At 49.3% G+C, this 23084-nt stretch overlaps 1 long non-coding RNA gene across 1 annotated transcript in view; it reads left to right on the top strand.

Annotated features, from left to right (window-relative positions):
* Positions 1 to 966: 966 nt before the first annotated feature.
* LOC139059432 (uncharacterized) overlaps positions 967 to 23084 on the top strand; it is a 350104-nt gene continuing 327986 nt past the window's right edge. Inside the window, exon 1 of the long non-coding RNA XR_011514182.1 lies at positions 967 to 1006. This is a non-coding gene — a long non-coding RNA (uncharacterized lncRNA). The remainder of the gene's footprint in view (positions 1007 to 23084) is intronic.

The following is a 23084-nucleotide window of genomic DNA, read 5'->3' as shown; positions in this document are numbered from 1 at the left end:
CACTGTTGTCATGTGGATCTTAGCCAATGTACAGTATATTGCCTGAACCTTATGCGGCGATTGAATGTCGAGTCTCATTTGATAATGGTGGCCGTGTTATCTTTCTTGGATGTGGCGACCTGGTCAGCTGCATGGGCAACAGTCTCTCGAGGTAACCATCTGCTCCTGCCGTCCACACAGCGACAGACTTCCAACTTACATGCAATGTAATTGGTGTTCTCCCCGTTCGACCTTTCCCGCTGCAGCCGCGGGCAAATTATGCTTGTGAGCCTTCATCGGCCGTGATGTGGCGTGAACGGAGACCAGCACACGTGATTACATGGTCCGAAGTGTATGAAGTTGGTAGCCACATGGGAGGAAAGGCCTGCAAAAGTGGCTGCAGAATGTTGATGCCCATATTGAGAATGTGGGGCACCAAGTATGAGTTACACATTAGCGGCCGCCGAAAGAACAAACAGAAACGTGCAGGTTGAAAAGGAGGTAACGCTAAAATGCCGGGTAGCCCATGTCGCTGTTTTGGCTACGGCAGCAGATGCATTGCGACGCCCATTGCTTCGCAATGCAAGTTGCGGCGACTCTCGATGCAAACAGGTGGGGCACTGCCCAATTTTCTTGCGCTGCTGATTGTCGCTCGTTACCGGACCACCATGTGTGACGACGAAAGTGAGCAGTTTACACGCTCGCGTTAATAGTTGCAGCGCATGTGGACATGCAAATTTTATTTCTGCTCTTGTACGAGAAGGTGCACTGCTTTTCTTCCGCCAATGAAGTCGCACGTCCTGCTCACTCACTTGTGGCTTGTTTGCATGGGCGTCAGTAGAGGCTCTTTAGTCTCCTGGCAATTAAAACGTGAAAGCTGAGACGTGCCGCAAAGCCAGCAAGGCGAGCACGGCTCGTACCCAGCGTACGCCACCGGTAAAAAGCAGCCATATTGGATAATGTTTAATGAAACATGTTTCCTTGTTACGCAGATATGCAATGGCAAGCCCTTCCGTGTGTTCCAAAGGTAAAATTTAAGCTCTAAAATAAAGAAGGCATTTCTAGTCCGAAACAACAAGCAAAAATGGTGAATGCATAGTATCAGAAGCCCAAGGTACAGAAATTATGAGAAGTGTCGAATGATTTTAAGGAAAGAATGCTATTTCAAAATGCAAGACTCTTTAGTGGAGGTCAAGCAAGTCAATATAGGTAGAATACTCTGAAAAATTATACGAGTGAGGGGATGTCAAACAATGGGTCAGGAAATGCGTTGTTTTTATGCAAAACAAAAGCTGAAGATTCTCATTACATAAGTCACTTTAGCATCATGAGACTGCTGCTTGATAAATTCAGAAATAAACCAAAAAACAAGACACGCAAAAATAAAAATATTAATGATGCTCTCTCCACACTGGGATAAATAAAAAGAAGCACGTCACATCTAAAGTGGACATATCAGACGCTTTGTGAAACATTAAAGGAAAAATTCAGTTTCGAGCTAAGGCACTTGCCGCATAGATGTGGGGGGCCTTGCACTAATAGTGATAGTTACCACTGCATTTACAAATTGAAAGCATTCATGCAGACAAGGATGATTCTTTATATTTTTGGCTACCACTTCAAATGCCTCCGCCAAGTGTTACAATGCTGCACGCAGCCATACTAAGGATCTCGCAGCAACACCTGCAGGTAAAAAGAAAAAAAACAGTCAAAGTGCTGGTGTATTCTGGACACTATCATCGAAAACTTTTAGGCAAGAAGAGTGCAAGAAGCAGACATAAGAACTGCACTTACTTTCATAATTCCCCGTTTGAATGGCCTTTTCTTTTTGCTAAGACAATGCCTACGCCTAGCCACAGGAGCTCCCTCATACAGACTCCGCAAGCCAAGAGGCCGTGGAGGGAAATGCAGGTAAGAGGCAAGAAGCAATAGCACTGGTATAAACATTAATCTAATTTCTTTCGTTTTCTATCGGTTAGGCAGCCAGCACACCTCGAACAGCCCTTGACTGCGGGTGTGTCACCCTAGTTGCCAAGGGAACATTTGAGGGAAAGTGACAGGCAAGGTGAACAGCCACTTCTCCATGTAAACGATACTCTTTCTCTCGGATGACTCCTACGCCTCGCCACGCCAGCTCACTTGCGCACAAAGATGCCGCCGAGGCACGTGCAGGTCAGAGGCAAGAAGCAGTGGCACTGATATCGACATTCACCCAATTTCTTTCTTTTTCTTACACTGAGGCAGCCAGCACACCTGGAACAGCCACCTTCACTGCGGGTGTGTCAGTAGATTCTTGTTGTACATATGCTCATAATAAACTTCAGTAAATTTGAACTTGATAATAAACTTGAAGGCAAACGGGACATTGATGCATTGTATTTTTGAACATTTATTGTGCACATGCAATATATGTTATACTTTGCGGTGCAACATAGCGTATTTTGAAGCTTTCCCCTATATTTTGCACCATTAATTATTGTTGCAATCGCACCGCTGGCACGAGTTGTTGCAAATGGGTCGCAAGCCCCAAGGGTAGCGTTCGCCTGGCGGCCTGGGGCACAACTGGAAGCATCCGAAGGTCCTGGCAAAGCATGAGTCGACTGCTAACAGAACAACTTGTTTATTCTAGCATCGCAAAAGAGCGGCCGGTCAGGTCGACCGAAATAGAGAGACGGGAGAGCACGCTACTCGACGGAAGAATTCGGAGCCTCTCTCTTGGCGTCCGGGGGCAGCTGCTTTTATACTCTCGGAGGTGAGGGCAAGAAGGAACGTCTCCGGATGAAACCACGTGACGGCGGGGCACGGACACGCTGAGAGACACGTTGAGACAAGAAGGTGACGCATCCGCCGGGCCGGCGCCGGGCGGACCTCCTCGCTTCACACTCTGGGGGCTCCTCTCCCCGGCTGCCGCGCTTTGACAAGCGTGGGCACTAACATGCACACACACACACACACACACGCACACTTGAAGACACGTGGCATTGAAACATGCCTGGACGCGCTTGGCGGGGAGGCGTTGCGGTGGCGCTGAACGGGCTAAAATGTCCGCCGCTTTGAACGAAGCCCCGGCGTCCGTTGCATCCGCGCCGGCTATACCGCGAGTCGTAGGCGAAACGTAACATTATGTATGTGTTGTGTGGCCCTCAATGCAGTTCATGTTGTAGCAGCTGCTTTGTCAGTGTATCGCACATTGGCTTAAGCTTATGATATGCACATAATTCTCTCACATATACAAAAAATGGCTGTGGCTTAGGTAAGGTTAAGCCCAGGATGCGAAGCATACTAGCCTTTATTTTAGTTGTTGAACCACTGTTTAGCCTGGTGAACTGCTGTTGCTTGGCTATATTTGGTTCGGCTAGACGAAGAAACAACTCATGCATTACTTCTTCGCCTTCAAGAGTGGAACGCGACAGCGTTCCCGTCGACCCGCCAAGGGGTGTAAGACAATGGGCTACAGGGCAGCGACTACGCGCCCCGCATTGGACGCGGTGAGCGTCGAGCAAAGCAGCGTTCGGCGCGGCAACGAAATGTGCGCCTGAGCAAGAGACGCACGCCTTAGAAACAGCGCGTTTCTAAGGCAACACCGCATTCACTAGAGGCGCTTTTGTACCGCTTTGAAGCGTTGTACTCGTGGCGCAGTGGTAGCGTCTCCGTCCCACACTCCGGAGACCCTGGTTCGATTCCCACCCAGCCCGTCTTGCAAGAGTTGAGCCAAAGCCACTTCTCCTCTGTCGTGACGTCACGGTGTCACGTGATTTCATGGTCACCGCCGCGCCTGAGGAGCTGGGTTGAGCCCTCGTAATATGCTTCGCATAAAATAAGCTTCTATGTAGTCCTCAGTGTTACAATAAAAACTGAAAGTAAACAATCCGATCATGTAATTTGTGTTTATTACAGTGATTCTTATGACAGTGACTGACAAGTTGACATCTTGAACTGGTCAATCCGTCATGGCAAGGAATTGTATGCATACATATAGAAAACGAAGGGGGTATGTGTGTGTGATTGTAGTGGGGGGAGGGGGGTATAGTATTAGGCCGGTACGAAAAAACGTACCAACACCATTCTCTAGACCCATTCCGTTAGGGCACCGTAACAAAGCGTATTATGCAGAAAGTTCATACAAGTAAGTCTGATATTACTACATACGCCCGACGACGCGAGCTACATATGCCATGACTCGCATTCGCGACTGCACCGGATGCCTCCCACATTATTCTGGTTAACTGTGCTCACTGCACCAAGGTGAAAGAAAGATCATGGGCGCAGGTGCCTTTAAAGTATCTCGACCTTGCGAGGAACCACTGCGCGTGCCAGGGGAGCTGTCCGTGCGAACACTCCCTGGCACACACCTGCCTCGGCGGCCCCAGCCTACGTACCGTTCTGTTTCGAGCTTTGATCCCCCCACTGTTCCTTGGGTGCCCTGGAGTTCCTGCGGCGCCTGCTTTATTATAATCTCAGGAGCTCTCCTGAGACTTCCGTTTGTCGGTTACATGTGCCCTACAGCTGGATCATTACTTATAATAATAAAAAAACCCGATCTATCGTCGCAACGATAGATCGCGAGAGCGGCTTTTGCAACGTACCGCGCCCGTGCGAAGAGAATTACGGAACGCCAACGAGGAATTTGACCACAGCTTCGAACTCGTTAACTCGTCGAGTGACACTACTGCAACAGGCGTGACCGCTGAAACCCGCACGCCGCTGGAAACTTAATCAGGATCATCCTTCGGTTGCAGAACCGCCACCTGCACGGCCAACATGGACCACACCCACACCATTCCGCAAGATAGAATAAAGAACCAACTTATAAAGCCCAAACACACGGCTGCACGCACACCACTTCACGATACTACAAGCGAGACGCCATGCTGCTACGCTGCTACGGTTGCCGGATTAAAACTGACTACTGTAACCAAGTCTAGCAAGCGTCTCAGGAGCTGGCAACCTCAGCGCGTAGCAACATGGCGGCGCTCTTGCGGTTCCCGATTTCAATGCATTGGGCCCTATGGGTAGCTTGCCCTCTAGAGTCAGTATAATAACTCTGTTTTCGTACTACTGTGGAACGTACAGTTTCCTTTCTCTAATGTTGGTTCTTTATGAGCTCGCCTTCATCAAGGCCTCCTAGACCTTTCAGGCCTGCTTGTCACGCGTCATGACGTGAGCCACGTCACGAGTAACAGTGTAGACGCCGCCACGCTGCTTCGGACGCGTTCTTTACCCAACCAGGCTGTTGCTGTATCCAAAGCGTGCGCGCCGTTTAATCAAGCCTTATCAAGGAAAATTCTATCTATTAGCTCTGCTGATTGGTGCGCTGCATGCAAGCTCTGCTTAGTCAGAAAATACGCTTTGGTTCCGATAGTGGTGCCCCGGACATTTGGTGGCATGAGTTTATTATGTACATTTAAGTAAGCACAAGAAGACCACAATAGGAAATGACACTATATAATACAAAAACCGCAAGCAGCACTTCACTTCGAAGTTAAGGTTTTCAGTTTTGGCGCTTTCGCGTCGTCTTTTGCAACAGCAGCAGCGTCGTTCCGTTGCTTACTGTTGCACTTTGCACTGTTCCGTTGCACTTTGTAATCATGCTAGTCAGCAAACTTCGATCATGACCATTCGAGCATGTCACCAGGTGTTCGAACTCTGGCAAGGATTTGATTACCAGTTGCATAACAACGTTCCTCTGTTTTTTTTTTGCTGAAGGAACGTTGTAGCATTCTCTGGTTGCAGTACCTTTTTTACTACTACTTCAGTGTGCATCACGAGAGTGATGACACATTCTCTAGGAAATTTCAACCCACCTCGAGTTAGACTAGCTACCAAAGTAAGCACATCGGCATCATACTTTGCTGCTGTTTCGAACTCTATGACAAGCTGCTGTCGGCAGAAATCGGACTATAAAGAAATCGGACTATAACAGAATGAGCAACGGGCCCAACTTTGCTCATTCGAGGATCACTCTGTAGCATCGATTCCAGTACACGACAATTCAGCCGATCCTCCTCTACTATCGCAGTCGGCAATTTGTACCATCGCCAACTTACAGAAAATGATTGCACCCGACATGCCGTCCGAGCACGCTCGTGCGCTCAACCGCGTTCTGATTTCCTACCAAGATATTTTTGACTTTAACGATCGTCCTTTGGCCCAAACAACAGCTGTTAAACATCGCATTAATACCGGCGATGCCCCTCCTATTCATCGCCGCCCGTATGGAGTATCACCGGCTTAACGTCAACTTATTCACACCGAAGTTCGCAAAATGCTTGCCAAGAACATTATTGAACCATCATGTAGTCCATGGGCGTCACCTGTTGTGCTGGTAAAAAGGAAGGATGGCGCATGGCGCTTTTGCGTGGATTATCGGCACCTTAACAGGGTTACCAAAAAGGACGTGTATCCCCTACCCCTGATTGATGACGCCCTTGACTGCCTCCACGGTGCTCGCTATTTCTCCTCTATTGACCTTCGCTCCGGCTATTGGCAGATTGCCGTGGACGATCTCGAACGCGAGAAGACTGCCTTTGTAACACCCGACGGTCTTTATCAATTCAAAGTGATGCCGTTCGGTCTATGTAACGCTCCTGCCACTTTTGAACGCATGATGGACTCCCTTCTTCACGGTTTCAAATGGTCCACGTGCCTGCGCTACTTGGACGACGTTGTAGTATTTTCCCCAACATTCGCTACGCACCTCGAGCACCTCTCAGCAGTATGGACGTTTTTCGGCGAGCCGGTCTGCAACCCAACGCATCGAAGTGCCGATTTGGCCGTCGCCAGATTACCGTCCTTGGACATCTCGTTGACGCGAACTGAGTGCAACCGGACCCAGGCAAGATCCATGCTGTTACGCACTTTCCTGTTCCAAAGTGTGTCAAGGATGTGCGCAGCTTCATCGGCCTTTGCTCGTACTTCCGCCGTTTCGTGAAAAATTTCGCGGCCATAGCACGACCACTAACCGAGCTTTTGAAAAAAGCCGCCCATTTCCAGTGGGGCGATAACGAGGCCTCTGCATTCTCGCATCTAATCGACCTTCTCACAACGCCTCCCGTTCTGGCCCATTTCGATCATTCTGCGCCTACCGAAGTCCGTACTGATGCCAGCGGTCACGGAATTGGCGCAGTACTGGCACAACGCCAGGGTGGCCACGACCGTGTTATCGCTTACGCCGGCAGGCTCCCCTCACCCGCGGAGCGCAACTATTCCATTACTGAGCCTGAGTGTCTGGCCCTAGTTTGGGCGGTTGCGACGTTCCGCCCATATTTATATGGCCGACCCTTTTCCATTGTCACAGACCATCACGCGCTTTGCTGGTTATGCTCATTTAAAGACCCTACAGGAAGACTTGGTCGCTGGGCGTTACGCCTCCAAGAATATTCGTTCTCTGTCACCTATAAATCTGGCCGACTACACAAGGACGCTGACTGCCTGTCTCACTACCCGGTAGACGAGCCTGACGACGCCGACAGTAGTACCGCCCACGGCATTTTCTCTGTGTCTGCCTTCGCTAACATCGCCGATGAGCAGTACCGAGACCTACCACTGCGAGCACTCATCGAGCGTCTGCGCTCTACACCTACCGACGCGTCCGTTCGCCGATATGTCCTCCAGGGCGGCATTCTGTACCGAAGGAACTTCCTCCCTGACGGATCTGATCTTCTTCTTGTCGTGCCAAAACATCTACGACAGACTGTGCTCTTTGAAATGCATGACGCACCCACTGCAGGACATCTTGGGGTAACCCGCACGTACGACCACGTCCGCCGCCGCTTCTATTGGCCTGGTCTCGCTCGCTCCGTCCGACGCTATGTTGCAGCCTGTGATCCCTGCCAGCGTCGAAAAACGCCTCAGGTGCTACCTTCCGGTCATCTCCAGCCGATCACCGTCCCTGTGGAACCGTTCTTTTGTGTTGGATTAGACCTCCTCGGTACCTTTCCCACGTCATCCTCTGGGAACGAATGGGTAGCCGTCGCAACTGATTACGCCACCCGATACGCTATCACGCGGGCTCTCCCTACCAGTTGCGCCACTGACGTCGCGGACTTTCTCTTGCGTGACATTATCTTAGTGCATGGCGCCCCGCGACAGCTGCTTACTGACCGTGGTCGTAACTTCCTCTCGAAAGTTATCGCCGACATTGTGCGTTCCTGCTCTATTCAACACAAGATGACTTCCTCATACCATCCTCAAACCAATGGCCTGACAGAGCGGTTAAACCGTACTCTTACCGACATGCTGTCCAAGTACGTTTCGAAGGACCACCACGACTGGGACGTTGCCCTTCCTTACGTCACATTTGCTTTTAATTCTGCCCGGCACGACACCGCCGGTTTTTCTCCATTTTATCTACTCTACGGTCGCGAACCGACCTTGCCCCTTGACACTGTACTTCCTCCTGATGCGATCTCAAGAAGCGAGTAAGCGCGCGACGCCATCGCCCTCGCCGACCTTGCACGCTAGCTTGCCCGTGCTCGACTGACGGACTCGCAAACCACGCAGCAGCGTCAGCACAACGCCCGCCACCGTGACGTACAGTTTTCGTCTGGTGCACTCGTGCTCCTGTGGTCGCCCTCTCGTCACGTCGGACTTTTAGAAAAGCTCCTTTCGCGATACACAGGGCCCTACCGCGTGTTGCGCCAGGGGTACGAAAAAGACGAGCAGTAAGAAGACGACGAAGACGATTGGAAGCTAGCACGGGCTGTTGCCTCTTGGCCAACTGCGGCGTATTGCCTTGTAAATATATTTGTATATAACTTTTCGTCGGTGTCTTCCTACGTAACAATATTCTGAGTATCTCCATGCGACGGCAAACAACATTACTTCAGTTCTGTCCAGCTACGAGGCATTTACACATTTTTAAACCTTCGTGTAAGATTACTTCAGTTCTGTCCAGCTACGAGGCATTTACATCTTTTTAAATCTTCGTGTAAGATAGTTGGGACACCCTGCATATGAAAACAAAGCACTGCATTAGCGAAGATGTCCTTGCGGCGGCTGCTGTGAATCGTGCCCACGCGTTAACCACGCATTACCTTTCCCGATGAGCGAGGCAGTCGCGTTACACTTGGCTCAATTTGCAACGTATCGCACGAGACAGATTGTCTGCGCCAGCCAATGTATTGCGAAATGACTCAAATTTCGCGTTAGGCAGTGTCGCAATCATTGGTGAATTTTTAGAGCGCAGCTCTAAGGCGCCCGTTCCTGGGTTGAGCGTCGGCGCCCCTCGGCGTAACCGCGCGAACGCCCTCGTGCCACTGCTCGCGTATACGTAGTCGTCTTCTACTACAGTGGGCTCGTCGGCGACCCTCTGCGTAAGTGCGCGAACGCGCTTGCGCCACTGCTGGCGCATTCGTCGTCGTCGTCTACCACAGCTAGCTCCTATGCCGCTCATCATGTCAGCTGCCCCTTCCTCTGCGTAGGCGCTGACGGCACTGGCCCACTGCCAGTCGGTGCGGTCATTTGGGTCTCCAATTTTTTGCCTCAATATACTGACACGTGTACTTATTCTTTTCTCGGGAACTGCATTACCGCTCAGTGCACTACGCGTCTGCGTGAATGGAACCTACTGGAATGTTATCGATGGCTCTACCCGTCATCTGTTGTCACCGAAGCTCGTGTAATCTGATTTTACATGCGGCGCGAATTATGTAGTACTTTCTGGAAGAAAGTACTGCAACAGCGATTACTCTGGAAACTTCGATGACTCATGCATAAAAGCCGACTCGCTTGACCAGCAGATCAGATTTCGACGATCGGCGACTGTTTTCGCCCCGCCATCGTTTTCCTTTGAGTGTAGTTGCTCTTGTGAGCACAGGCTCCCAGAATAAAAAAAAGTTATTCACAGTTTCGCTGCTGTGTTTTGAAGCGAAAAGCTTCACTACGCTAGTCGACACCGCGCTTCGCGCGAGCCGGCGTATGTCGGAATTGGCTCCGTAAAAGTGTGTTCGGAGTCGGCGCAGGTGGCCACTGTCGCGCGCTATGCGTCATCGTTTGATGTTCGCCGGAAGCGCGTGTTTATAGCGGAGGCCGACTATATAACCGCTTGCCAGAGAATAGGCGTGCGCATTCAACATGGAAGGAGAAGAAAGTGACACTACCGATACAGAGAGCTGTGGTTATGGCTGTACAGAAATCGCAAGACAATGTGCCCAACAATGATGAATAAAGAAGTTTAATAATCCTGCATAACTTATGGTACATATCATTGATAAGCTATTTGCATAACTACACAAGGCACACGTGTAACATAACCATAAGCTAACCAAAGCATATCCATAAGTTAAACCGTAAGCATATCCATAGACTAAATCATAAAGCATAACCATAAGCTAAACCGTAAGCATAACCATAGGCTAAATCATAAAGCATAACCATACGCTAAACCATAAGCATCACCGAACCTTTTCGCTTCCAGATATTCAGGCTGAACCTTAGCTAAGCCCCAGCCAATTTTTTGCACCTTCACTGCTACATGACAATATCGCCAAATTCAAATGAATACACGTATCGAGCCGCGTTCAAATTTCGAACTAAGTGGTGTCGTAATCGTCGGACAATTTTTTTTACTTTCACTTTTTTTTACTGCCAGTGCGACAAAAAATAAAAGCGGGAACGTGACAAAAAAAAAAACAAAGGAGGGGGGAGGGGGGTATGAGGTTTCCTAGCCGTTACAGATGGCGTCATCCTTTAGTTACAGCAGAATCAAAAACTTCTGACTTGCGTTGCCGCAGACGACACTCACATTTAATTTATCGCGGTCGAAACTGGTAAGCAATAGCCTTTAAAGTAGTATCAAGCTAAAGTCCATGCAATACAGTACTTCTGTACCTAATTCGAGCAGAGATCAGCCAGCGGCTTAGCAGGAAGAGCAGGATGGCACTCTTATTTACACAAACGTCGAGTAAATTATCCTGATGTAACGGTCCGTTGGGCAGCAATGTTGACACGGCGTAGCAGTCGATGCATGCGATGAAGTGACCCCATGCGCACGAATTCTGTTGGAATGCGTGCGTTCATCATGCGCAGAACATTTAGGCGTCAGCGTTAAACCAATTAAACTAGGCCGATAGTGCCGAGCGCAATGCACTCCCGCGTTCACTCTCAAAAATGCCTGGATAGTAAACGCGACATTTACAGAGGTCAAATTACACAGAACAACTTCCAAACTCTTACAGCTGAGAACATCTTCTGTGCAGTAGTTGTTGCCAAATTTCTCTCAAACTGTGTCGATTCTTATCATGGGGTAGTGAGACACACGCAAAATCACGTCTTCGGTCGCTTTCCAAGTTAATCGCTCGCGCAGCGAACACAGAGCGACGTCGTGCTTAACTAATAACGGTCGTACTTGACGCTGCCTGGGTGTAACCGCGCGCCTCAAGAGAGCCTGCTCGTACGCAGCACGGATAGCAGCAGTTTTACAAATCACGAGGGGACCAGCCTCAAGGCACTTACCTCATATTTGCACCTCCATGGCAATGGTCACTGGTGTTCAGCCAGCCTGGGTCCGCGACAACGGCCAAATCTTTCAAGAATATGCGTGCCATCCACCACTGCCTTCCGCGCCGGTCGAGAACTTGCAGTCTCTCTCGACCTGACCTATACGGCTTGACGACGACATCGCATGAAGCTGAGTCCAGGTGACACTTCAACAGTCCAGAGGCCTCGATGCACTTGAACTGGGTCCTGCCGTGCCTGAGCACGACGCCGTTGTGCACATCGGCTTTGCTGCTATTTTCGTCGCTCATCGTACTCGCGCTGCTCTTCAGGCAGCGCGAGTACTGCGCGCTGCCTAACTGCGCGTGGCTTGTTTTAAGAAGGAACCGCTGCGTCCTACCTAGGGTGAGCACGACGCCGTTGTGCATATTGACGTTGCTGTTCCCGTCGCCGCTCATAGTGTTCGCGTTGCTCTTCGAGAGTCATAACTATGCGTTACTTTTCCATATCGCGACCAAAACACAAATGGAACCAGTTTCCAAGCGGACAGTCCGGTTATTCTTTTATATATGAAAGTGTAGTTACCTCAGCTGTGGCATCACCTGATCCGATAGACCAATGTGCCAGGCTACGTCACATTGGTCTATCGGATCAGGTGATGCCACAGCTTCGCTGGCAAACAACCTTCGCAGCATAGATTGAATCACAGTTTTAAATAAATACTTTACGGCGCATACTGCAATTTACGACTTACCCGCCGTGGTTGGTTAATGGCAATGATAAAAAATTATGGGGTTTTACGTGCCAAAACCACTTTCTGATTATGAGGCACGCCGTAGTGGAAAACTCCGGAAATTTCGACCACCTGGGGTTCTTTAACGTGCACCTAAATCTAAGTACACGGGTGTTTTCGCATTTCGCCCCCATCGAAATGCGGCCGCCGTGGCCGGGATTCGATCCCGCGACCTCGTGCTCAGCAGCCCAACACCATAGCCACTGAGCAACCACGGCGGGTCTGGCTATGGTGTTGGGCTGCTAAGGACGAGGTCGCGGGATCGAATGGCGGCCACCGCGGCCGCATTTAGATGGGGACGAAATACGAAAACACGCGTGTACTTAGATTTAGGTGCACGTTAAAGAATCCTAGGTGCTCCGAATTTCCGGAGTCCCCCACTACGGCATACCTCATAATCTGATCGTGGTTCTGGCTCGTAAAACCCCATAATTTATTTTTAACTGCTATTTGCGAATTGTAGCCAGCGAATTCCCAAGCGGTATGCACTCGAAACGACTCTTCAGAATGACACCAGCCTTGACATATTCATTCCCAAATTGCGTGTCGAAATACACGGGCATCTCACTTATTTTAGTGCTTCAATGGATCAAACGGCGCTTTGTTTGAAGCATCGCAGTTTCGCGCGGCCGCGCGCGGCCGTGCAAAGGCGCACTTGCTGGCGGAGTCGCCCCTTCCCTCCCTCGCTGCTTCTCCGCTTGCCTCCACATATGGCGCGCGAGCTCGTGTTCGTCAGTTTCCCTTGCGCCCGGTCGCAAAATGCGCAGTTGGTGCCAGAGCACAACGCCGCTCCCTCTTCCTACCGTGCCCTTAGGGCCTTTGGCGCGACGGAAAACGGCGTGTTTGCTCTCCGCTTTCTTCGTTCGCGCGTGCCAGATTGAGCCGCGATCGTCGGCTTCCCTCGCGGGCTTTCACTCACACGTACGGTATACGACGCGCGGCCACGGTGTTATGGCCCTTGGACTTTGTACGGAATATTACGGCAACGGCGACGGCAAAATGCGCTTGGAGTGTCCATATAATTACTATCACAGTAAAATGACAGCAGACTTCAGCTATTACTTCGGCTATGAACTCATTAACTGCGACAGAAGCATTCCCCCCGAGTGAAGACCACCATCTCCTTTGTTGCTGTTCGTGTTGTTGTGGCCTTAACACATGGCTTATGTGCTCACCAAGGTGGACTCGGCGATTGCGCCAGAACGCAGCCACTTAATTAACTTACATTTGCAATGCAGACGACCATCCTAGCCAGTGCCAGCCCGCTGCTGTCGACCGTGACCCACCTGTCTACGTGGCGTTCATCGGTGTTCACACTACTGGGCACAGAAACTGAACTGGGCTTCTGCCAGCTGCCGCCGGTCAACTGCTCATCCCCGCTGAATGTGCCGCCAGAGGAGCTGCGGTCACCGGGAATCATCGTGCCATGGGCGGCCGCATCGGCAGTGGTAACAGCACCATCGTGTATAAAAGAGCTTCACCCACTGACACCGCTCCATGGCTTCGATGACTGCACCACAACGTAGCCACTTATTCCACTTACCTTTCCGATGCAGGGGCGCGACTGAGATCTTAGTTCGCGTTCTGTTCGGTTGCTGCAACGACAAAAAGTGGCAGTATGCAAAATTTGTGAGAACGGTGCGCTGAAAACAGCCAATCGACAAACGGTGAACTCCCCGGAAGCTTACTTCCCTCGTTTGCCGCCTGCTTGCAGACAGTATACTACGAAACGGAATGTTTCTCGTCTTCCAATGAATGAAATCGTTATCTAAAAATCTATTTTTTTTTCTCAAGCTTAAACACGTTTTAAAATAGTAATACGTGTGACTACTACAATTTATAGCTATTCGTTTCTCAGCGTTGTCCCTAGGTGGTATCGCGCACAGCGAGGAAAAGGAACAGTGGCGCACTTTGCAAGAGGCAGCAGCAACATTCTAGTGGTTCGCTGGCACCCGATGATGAGGTCGAGTTCGCCGCACAACCAACGCACCATTTGTTCGAGAAACGAAAGCGACGCCGGTATTCGCTTTCTGCCATTTCTTCAAATGTTTTCGCACCTCCATTGCACTTGTTCTTCCTCAAGCAACGCCAATGCAACAACCGAAGTTCCCATCGCAAGCGCCATTTTCTCGAATTAAACTATGGATTGGATCCCAACCTGCCATTTCGAGGCCGAAGCCGCCGTTTGCATCCAATCCAATCCACCAGACGCGCGATCTGAAGCCACTCTCGTACGAGCGTATGAGCGCTCCAAACTTCCAACTCCCAAAAGGACTTCTTCTTGGGGAAGTTGGTGCTTAGATTTCCTAGGTATACGTTGTGGCGCAAAATACATTTCTTGGAAAGGGACAGACGAAAGGAAGATAGTGAAGCGCCTGTCTGGTGTCGCTTCACTGTCTTCCTTTCATCCGTCCCTTTTCAAGAAATGTATTTTTCGCCACGACGTATACCTAGTATTCCCAACTCCCAGCGCGTTCAGCGCATAGCAGACGACGTGCTCAATTACAAGATGATTGACAGGAGCTTGTCGTCATTTTGACGTAACCAAAAACGTGGCCACGCCCTGTGGCTGGCGACGTCGGCGCAGAGTAGGCCAATCACGCGTGCCGGTAACCGAACGAACGCGCCGAACAACAATCTCCGATCGCACCCCAGATCAGTAAATCGTACGTTTTCTTCGTTAGAAAATCAATTATTTCCTGATGAAGTGTCCGAGCCCGCACTGTTGTATTGCTATTGCCGTTGAGTGTGCTCCTGCAAGTCGAAACACCCTGGCCCTAACGGGAATACCGTTGTGCTGGCTGAGCTACAGAAGCTAAGTGCTCGCCAGACCCAATTGATTACCGAGACACAGGGGTTGAAAACTCAGCTAAGCACAACGGATATAACCATAACAGGTTTAAACGAGTGCATGGCCGATCTTGAAACTCATTACCGAATATACTGTAGCGAAGTGACGCAGCCGTGAGACATCTGACGCATCAGCTCACCAGGGAGACGAAGTTGAACAGGGATGAGCTCTAGCAGGGGCAAGTACAAATCCACAGATACGATGACGAGAAGTAGCATTTCAATAACTAAGTTTATTCACTTGAGATTTACTTTAAGTTAACACTGTATAAAAATATTTACAAACAGATCGATGTCATACCCGTCGTCGTCGGCCTGCCTGACCGGCCTGGTCTCCCCTGGTGAAGTTGCGCCGTGTCTGCTGCTGTCTACTTGCTCACTCCAAAAAACTACCCCAAACTATTCCTTAAATAAGTTTCCCCAGCATCCAAGGGACCCGCGGACCGGCGGGAGGCGCAGGCTTCTCCACCAATGGGTTACTTCGTTACTCCGACCAATCAGCCAAGCCGACATCATCCAATGAGTGTAAGAGTTCAAGGGGTCAAGAAATGGTCGCGTCAACACTCCGTACACAAAAGCACTCTGACCATAACTAATCGGCTTTTGACAGCCGAGCGTGGGACAAAGACGCGTCAGGTGCACGTGTGACGTCAGGCGCGTCTTCGTCCCACGCTCGGCTGTCAAAAGCCGATTAGTTATGGTCAGAGTGCTTTTGTGTACGGAGTGTTGACGCGACCATTTCTTGACCCCTTGAACTCTGACGCTCATTGGATGGTGTCGACTTGCCTGACTGGTTGGAGTAACGAAGTAACCCATTGGTGGAGAAGCCTGCGCCTCTCGCCGGTCCGCGGGTCCCTTGGATGCTGGGGAAACCTATTTAAGGAATAGTTTGGGGTAGTTTTTGGAGTGAGCAAGTAGACAGCAGCAGACACGGCGCAACTTCACCAGGGGAGACCAGGCCGGACAGGCAGGCCGACGACGACGGGTATGACATCGTTCTGTTTGTAAATATTTTTATACAGTGTTAACTTAAAGTAAATCTCAAGTGAATAAACTTAGTTATTGAAATGCTACTTCTCGTCGTCGTACCTGTGGATTTGGACTTGCCCCTGCCAGAGCTCATCCCCGTTCAACTTCGTCTCCCTGGTGAGCTGATGCGTCACATATCTCACGGCTGCGTCACTTCGCTACAAAGTGGTGGAGGTGCGGGGTACAAAGGTTTCCCCCGCGTCGATGAGCCCACAAAATTCCCGGAAAACAAGCAAAGAGGCCCGCGCTATACTCTTTTCGCGACAATATCTTACCTCCAGAAAAGATGCCGAAATAATGCAGACTAACACAATCAACATGGCTGGAGAGACTCAGGAGCTAGAAGAGCGCCTAGATGACCCAGAAAACAGGTAGCGCCGGAATAACCTGCTACTTACATTTGCAAGCACCTTCTGACAAGTGCTCCTTCCGAATCAAAACACTGCACATGGGGTCGAAACGCTGTATATTTGATACGTCTTACGATGCCGTTAAGGAAATAGCATAGAAGTTGCCCCGTCATGAAGGATCAACCAAACGCCGACCCGCTGCACCCTGGAAAGCTCTATCGTTTTTTGTAATATTCGCTAACATCGCGAACATCATTTCGTCATCCAAGAGCAATATACTCATACTAACAGAAACCTGGCTAAACAGAGACGTAACGGACGCTGTAATTTAAATGATTTACCCAATTTTCGCGTGTATCGAGACAATCGAAATTGTTCAAGGGGGGGGGGGGGGGGGAGCGCAGTTTTTGATGCAATTCATCGGGGTGTATCACGCTCTGTTCTTAACGGCGCATCGGATATCGAATCGTTGTGGCTCATCTGTCATGCTCCCCCGTAACAGCGCTGCTTGGCGTTTGCTAAGACTTCCCACGTCATCTGAATAATGCCATTCATAAACTTGTTTCCACTTATCCGTATTCGCGCATTCTTATTTTTTGTAATTTAGCTATCCGGACATTGACTGGCAAAACAAAACTAGTTCCAGATTAAAATGTCATGCAGAAGAGAAAAAATTCATCGATGTCTGTTTAAATTGTAACCTCACACAATTAGTCTTCAATCAACTCGTGCATCACGAGGATCAGCAAACACCCTCTATCTGATACTAACCAATAGCCCCCAGAATCTATCATCCATCAGTTACCTCCCTGAAATTAGTGATTACAAAGTCTTACATGCTCTATATTCATTTACCTCGACTCAAAAACCAACATCCAATAAAACAATACGCCTCTAGGATAAGGGCGACTATAATGCAATAGCTTGAGACCGCAACACCTTTTTTCCTTCCAATACGAATCCGCTTTTTACACTCGCTCAATTCATGAAAATTGGTTGATCTTCAAGAACAAATTAAACCATCTTACTATGTTTATCTCGAAGGTTACTTTTCACACTAATCACAATAAACCATGGTTTACCCGGCGCTTAAAACAACTCGAAAACAAAAAGAAACGATTGATTCGTATACCTGCTACATGGGGAAAATATTCGAAGCCGAACAGTTCTATTACTTCCAATTCGTAAAGCTAAATACTCATTTTATCACGACGACTTACCAAACCTACTAATCAGGAATCCCAAGTAACTCTGGCAAGTTTTAAATCCTACGCATCCTCCCAATATAACACTGATGAACGTTTCGCACGAGGCAGTTACTTACCATGGTTGTGCAAAAATATTTAACAACACATTCGCATCTGTCTTCACTACTGGACTTGTCGCGTCTTCACAGTCACCATCCGTAAACTTATAAATTTTCATGCCGGCTGTCACCTTCGAAAAAGGCATTTCATCCATAATTACCAAAATGATGTTTTCATCGTCAGCTGCTCTGTACTTTAGCAATTCGAAACTGCTGAAAAACCTGGAACAAATTTGCGCAGCATATTTATGTTTCTTTTTGTCACAGTCACCCTCCTCGACAATTATGTCATTTGACCGGAAAGCGAGCAAGGTCGTTCCAGTCTACAAATCAGGTAACAGAGACTCACCCTTGAATTACCGCCCCATTTCATTAACTATAGTGTGCCTTGCAAGATCATAGAATACGTCATCAGTTCACAAATGATGAACTTCTTGGACTGTAACGAATTTTTTCATCATTCCCAACACCGATTTTGTAAGGGCCTCTCTTGCGAAACCCAACAACCGCTATCCTTACGCGACTTGCACACTAATCTTGACTGTAACATGCAAACTGACTCCATTTTTCTTGAGTTTGCGAAAGCATTTGACAAGGTTCCTCACCGTCGTCTGTTACTAAAGCTTTTGAAGTTGAACCTTGTGGGGATTTGGGGAATTCGACGCGCCATTGCGCGGGCGCATTTCACCCATGTCTGCGATTCTTAAAGCCACGTCGTTCTTGCTCCGAACTAGTTTTGGCGGTGGCGCTCCACTCGCGGTGGTTCGCGGTGAGGGCGGAGCTAGTGACGTCACGAAGCGGCCCCTGGTGGCTACTGCCGTGACGGTAGCGGCTCTCTTCCTCCTTCGGACAGCACCCGGTACGTACATGCTCCCTCTCGTCTGCCGACACCTTTATGACTAGGATTGAGCTCACGCACGGTGCCTTTGCCCATGCGGGAGCGCGTACCTCGTGTTGTTCCTATCCCGACCCTAAGCCGAAGAACGGGTGCCTAGTGCTCGCGCGAGGTCGTACCACGCCGAGCCGCACTCATCGGAGGCCCAAGCCGAAGGAGATTGCCCGAGCTCTCGCGAGTTGGTCCATTGGTTATCGCGAGAGCAAGTAGCATAGCCGCCGGGACTTTTCCTAGCGGCGCGTCCCAGCTTGAACCTGTGCTCTCGCAGCGACGTGCTACAGGCGCCCCTAACTGTATTTTTCGCCCTTGGTGCGGGACCCCTTTGGTTCCCCGCCGTCCCGGGACCGGGCGTTCGTGCAGTGTTGGGTGCCGTTGGAGACAATAAACGGTTTCCATCAACTTAGGGCAATACTGTGTTCTTGCGTGCGTCGCTCGGTAGCCCCTTGTGGCCTGAGCTCGCGCGCAGCGGCGCTAGAGGCTGACGGCTGACGCGGCCCTGTGGCTCGCTAAGCTCGAACCCGCGGTGGTCGGTACTCCTGTGAGACCCTAAGACCCCACAACCTGCATCCCGATATTGTTAAATGGATTGAAGAATTCCTAACTAATCGTTCTCAGCCAGTCTACCTAAACGGCCACCTGTCCGAACCCCTCCCAGTTACCTCAGAAAATCCGCAAGGGTCTGTCCTCGGTCCCCTCCTGTTCTTAGTTTGTTATAACGACTTACTGCTGCCTGTTCCTGTAGTATTCGAAAGTTCGCTGATGATTGTTTCATTTGCCGCATCATTACTAATTGTCATGACCAAAATATCCTTCAGACAGATCCTGACAGCGTACTAAATTTGTGCAATGATTGGCTAATGTCCCTCAATTCTGCCAAATGTAAACTAATTTATTTTGCTCGTCGTCACATTTTATCTCGCTTTGATTATTCCATTTCTAACACATCGATTAAGCTAGTAAAATCATATGAATGTCTAGGCGTCACCTTCTCTTCCAACTTATTATGGCGCACCCATATTAGTAACATCATTTCAGCATCGAACAAAGCACTCGGTTTCTTTAGGCGCACCCCCGCCTTGCTCCACCACAAGTTAAATTGCTCGCATATAAATCACTTCCAAAACCCAAATTAGAATATGCATTTGCCATCTGGAGCCCGCATCAAGTGTATCTAATCACACCATTGGAAACCGTTAAAAATCGTGCCACCCGATTCATTCATTCCTCATATTCATAAGACGTAAGTAATTCCTCTCTGAAAGCATAATCCGGACAACCGTCCTTCTCTTATTGTCGCCGCATTGCTAGCCTCGCCCTTTTTCACAAGTCTTCTTTTTTAATTCTTCTCTTAACCAAGCACCGTAATTACAGCCACAGCACGCATAGGATACAGCACGAGTCATCCACTTCAAGTTGCCTTCGTGCAGTAACACACTACTATGTTTTCTGCTTGGTTATGTTTTAGAGCAGCTGCAGACTGCAATGGCCTACCCGATGACATCGCCTTCATCATCTGCTTTTGCAAAACGCGTAACTGATCACCTTCAATGTTAAATAACCTTCTCTGTTTTTCTCATTCGAAATGTAATCCCACCCCTTATGTAACACCCTCTCAAATGGCAGCCCTCAAGGAAATAAATCGAACTGAACTCATACGCAAGAGGGCCATTGGCCACACTGGAGTGAATGAGTTTGTTTTGGTTACATGGCTTCTTCCCTAAATAATTGCATTCACCCACAGCGGGGAATTGGACAAGAACCCAGCGTTTATGAACCATAGAGCGGTTTGTTAGGGGGGAAGGATCAGTAAGAAAATGTAATTTAAAGCTAGAAATACAAAAATAAATGTATTTTTAAAAGTAATTATAAATATTTGAAATGTAATTAAAATTTTGTAACTACAGTAAAATATTGTGAATTAGGTAAGTTCTCATATTTTCTTCCCTCTGATGTAGGTAACTTCCTTCCTGTATGACATAGTAATGCATGTTGTGCATTTCGAACTACGTACATGGACAGACTTCACCGCTCTCAGACTCCTCCTGTCTAGGTAGGCTTATATTTAGGAAAGCGAGGAACGGGGCTAGTTGGTGGACGTTCATGATTGTATTGCGCTTAGTGTTACACTCATGGGAAGAGCTAAAGAGCGAACATAAACGAAGAAAACGTGGACCTATGCGGCGCAATCAACAACTCGTTTAATACTGCTAGAGAACACGCTTATAAACATGGTGAGGGGGGCGAGGGGGTAAAACACAAGACATCACAAGTGTATCATATCAGCACAGGTGCCTGCCTGTCATCATCGGCTGTTCCTGTTCAACGTGCCGTACTTCCCTCTCTATTGTTAACACTAACCTTCTCTCCCTACGGAGCTATATATGTACGAACGGCAATAAACCCGCATGGATTGTGCTTTGAACTTGTGCCGCCCGCAGTCCCGGTTTCTTGTTGATACATGGTGTCAGGAGCGGGGTAGCTGCCCGCGTCAGAGAGCAGCAAGGGCGGTCGCCAACTTCAGGCAGCAAGAATGGATAGCATCAGACCTCTCGAACAATTGCGCATCACCGGAAACGGCGATAACAGTTGGAGACTTTTCAAACAAAAGTTTGAAATTTTTTGGCGAGCAGCGTCGTGCGCCGGAAAGCCAAGATCAAGCGGAGGTAAAACAGCACAGCTTCTCAGCTTGGCGGCTGAAAACGCGCTAGAGGTCTTCCATAATTTTACTTTTGCCACGGGGGAAAGCAAGGAGGACGTCGACACAGTGGTCGCCAAGTTCGAGTCGTACTGCGTCGAGCAGCAAAACGATGTCAATGAAAAAAACATATTTCGCACTCACCTCCAAGCTCAGGGGAACCCTTCCAGCAGTTCCTGTGAGACCTGAAGAAACAAGCCAGGCACTGCAACTTCGGCGTCATGGTCGATGAGATGGTGCGTGACCAAATTGTTTTGGGTACGAACTTGTCCAAGCTTCGGGAAAAAATGATAAGGGACACAAAACTAACGCGTGAAAAGACTGTTACGTTGTGCAAGACGGCAGAGACTGCAACATGTCAAAGCGAAGTTTGGAACACAGGAAAGCTAGAGGCGTAAGTAGCCGTAGTTAGCTGAAGCCAGCATACGCCTAAATTACCGAAACGACGCCCACAACCTGAAAGCCGATGTACTTGTTGCGCCCAGGTACACGCCCCTCGTCGATGCCCAACGCATGGAAAGACATTTCACTCATGCCACGGGCTCAACCATTTCGCGTCTTACCGCAGAACCACTGGCGTAAATGAGGCTCAGAATGAAGAAACTTCGAAGTGCTAAACGTTGCTGTTGAAACTGTGACACCAATCATGACTGGCGGGTGAAGGCGAAGATTGGCAGCCGAGAAGTGGTGTTCAAAGTTGACACCGGCTCGCAAGCAAACATCATACCCTTCCCGATGCACCGCAAGTTACGTATTGCTGCACTAAAGCTCAGTGGTGCTACACTTCGCTCGTACAACGGTGCGCTTATGAAATATTGCGGCGTGGTTGCAGCAAAAGTAGTAGTCGGAGACAGCGAGGTGGCTGCTCAACTTTTCGTGGTAAAAAAGAACCACCAAGCCATTTTGGGACTCGATAGTAGCGAGCGATTGGGCCTGATCCAACGAGCGGTGGAAGCGATCACGACCACAAATAGTGTAGCACAACAGTTTCCTCAACTGTTCGAAGGAACTGGATACATACGATGAAAGCACAGAATTATGCTCCGCAAAAAGACGCCGTCCCCCGTCGCGAGCCAGCGCGATGAGTGCCCCTGTCGCTTCAGCAGCCCCTGCATGCCGAACTGGACTGGAAGGAGCAAGAGGGCATCGTTCGGAAAATGAGCGACCCAACAGACTGGGTGAGCCCATCAGTCATTGTACGCAAAAAAGACGGAAAGTTGAGAGTTGTCTTGACCAGAGAAAACTTAACGAAAGCCTGAAACGTGCACATTACCAGATGCTTCGTATAGAGGACATTCAGGCGTAGCTGACAGGTGCAAAATACTTCTCGTGTTTAGACGCCAATGCCGGGTTTCATCAAATTCCTCTCGACGAGGAGTAATCCAGAATATTCCAACTCGCAACGCCCTTCGGTGGTTATTGTTTTTTGCGGCTTCCTTTCGGCATTGCCTCCGCCAGCGAAGTATTCAAGAAAGTTCTAAATGAAATATTTGATGGCCTTCCTGGTGTTCGCGCATGAACCGACGATGTGCTCATCTGGGGTACAACTAGGGCAGAGCATGACGAACGACTGCGTAGCGTGCCGAGTGCGGCTAAAGGTGCAGGAGTGACCTTTAACGCGGCAAAATGTCAACTTGGCGTCAAGGAAATCGCATTTTTGGGCGACATTACTAGCAGGAAAGGCATAAGAACAAACTCCGCTCTGGTGAAGAGCCTTGTCGAAATACCAAATGCAAGCGGTGCAAAGAATG

This window comes from Dermacentor albipictus, chromosome 4, assembly GCF_038994185.2.
Source record: "Dermacentor albipictus isolate Rhodes 1998 colony chromosome 4, USDA_Dalb.pri_finalv2, whole genome shotgun sequence".
Classification (NCBI taxonomy): domain Eukaryota; kingdom Metazoa; phylum Arthropoda; class Arachnida; order Ixodida; family Ixodidae; genus Dermacentor; species Dermacentor albipictus.
The sequence above is the reverse complement of the archived record's forward strand: the minus strand, read 5'-3'. Positions and strand labels throughout refer to the sequence as shown.